A 2,123-nucleotide genomic window follows, 5' to 3' on the forward strand; every position below is an offset into this window, starting at 1 on the left:
ATTGAAAATGAGATATTAATTGTGGGGAATATTAATATTAGAGTTATTTATTTATACTTCTTTATTTTATATTTATTTTTTTTCTTATTTATTTATTTTACAACACGTTATCAACATGAGACTCTGATAAAATTTTTAGAAAGACTCAAGTAATAAATTTTCATTATGTCAAAACTCTTTCATCTTGGATTTTTATAATCATGGTATATCTGGAAACAACTACTTATCATGGATATTAGATGGCAAAATTCATCTTGATTGAATGGATCCTGGAGATACTATTAAGGCTGAAAATAATGCATCCCAGAAGGATAAACCCAAAGTCATGATCTTCCTTCGTCGTCATCTTGACGAATAATTGAAAAATGAATATCTCACACTAAAAGATCCTACAGATCTGTGAAAAAACCTTGAAGAAAGGTATAATCATCAAAAGAAAGTAATACTTTCTCAAGCCCGATATGAGTGGACACACTTGCGTCTACAAGATTTTAAATTCATAAATGAATACAATTTAGCAATGTTCCAAATTACCTCACGAATGAAATTATGTGGGGAAAGGATAACTGATAATGACATGTTAGAGAAAATTTTCTCGACCTTCCATGTCTCAAATGTGCTCCTACAGTAGCAATATCAAGAAAAAGAATTTAAAAAATATTATAAGCTAATTTCTTGCCTTGCTGTTACTGAACATAACAATAAATTACTTTTAAGAAATTATAAAGCGCCTCCAGCTGGCGCCGTCCCATTTTCTGAAGCAAATGCGGCAAATCATAACCCCAGAAGAGGTAAATGGCAAGGTTTTGGTAACAAGAAAAATTATGGAAGGAAGAAAAATTATGTTCACAAGAAAAAATTTAACCAGAAGTGGGATAAAGAAAGAAATAATTGGCAAAATAAATCAACAGAGCATAAATATTTCTATTGTGGTGGAAAGGGTCATTGGTCACGTACCTGTCATACCCCAAGGCACTTAATTGATTTTTATCAAGTATATTTGAAAAAGGATGACAAAAGAAAGGAGACAAATTTTGTTTCAAAAGATGCTAAAAATTACACCACTCATTATGAAGTATCTAATTTTTTGAGAATTCTGAAAGAAATATTGGCCATTTGATCAATGATGAAAGTTTAATATTTAGGTTCGTTAAGTATTTATGTAAATAAATAATGTAAAAAGCTTCTTGTTAAGTTTTATTCCCTATGTATTTGAATTTCAAGTATGATGTATATAAATAATGTTTAATAAAATATTTATGTTTATGTATATGAAGTTCAAAATCATTAAATGTGTCAAGTTCTAAACTAATCACAATAGTAATAATAATAAAATCTTAGTATATGATACTATTTTTATTTATAGTTCTTTTTAGAAAAATAATTTCAATTAGGAATACAATTTTACTGTGCATGTACTACTACTCATTTTATTATTATTATTATTTGTCTTTAAAGAAAATGATAAGGATATATAATGAAGATATTTGCCTTGTGAATAGTGCAAGTTCGCATGCCTTTCTCAGAAGTAATATATATTTTACTCATCTTGTACCAAAAGAAAAATGTGTTAATACCATTATTGGCTCAAGCAATATGGTAGAAGGCTCCGGAAGAGTTATAATTTTATTTTTCAGATGAACAAAATTCATAATAAATAATGCACTATTGTCTACTAAGTTTCTAAGAAACTTGTTAAGTTTTAAAGATATTCACCGAAATGGATATCATATTGAAACAATGAATGAGAAAAATCATGAGTACTTATGTATCACAACTCATGATTCAAATAAAAAAGTTATATTAGAAAAGTTACCTTCACTTTCATCTGGGTTATATTATACTAAAATTGGTACAATTGAATCACATGCCATTTTAATTCAGAAGTTTACCAGTTCAAATGAATTCATAATTTGGCATAATCGATTGGGGCATCCTGGAACAACAATGATGTGGAGAATTATTGAAAACTTCAATGGACATTCACTAAAGAACCAGAAGATTCTTAAATCTAGTGTATTTTATTGTGGTGCATGTTCTCAGGAAAAACTAATTTTAAGGCCATCACCATTAAAGATTGGATTTGAGTCTCCTGAATTCTTTAAAAGGATTCAAGGTGATAT

Source organism: Arachis ipaensis, chromosome B01 (assembly GCF_000816755.2).
Source record: "Arachis ipaensis cultivar K30076 chromosome B01, Araip1.1, whole genome shotgun sequence".
NCBI classification, from domain to species: domain Eukaryota; kingdom Viridiplantae; phylum Streptophyta; class Magnoliopsida; order Fabales; family Fabaceae; genus Arachis; species Arachis ipaensis.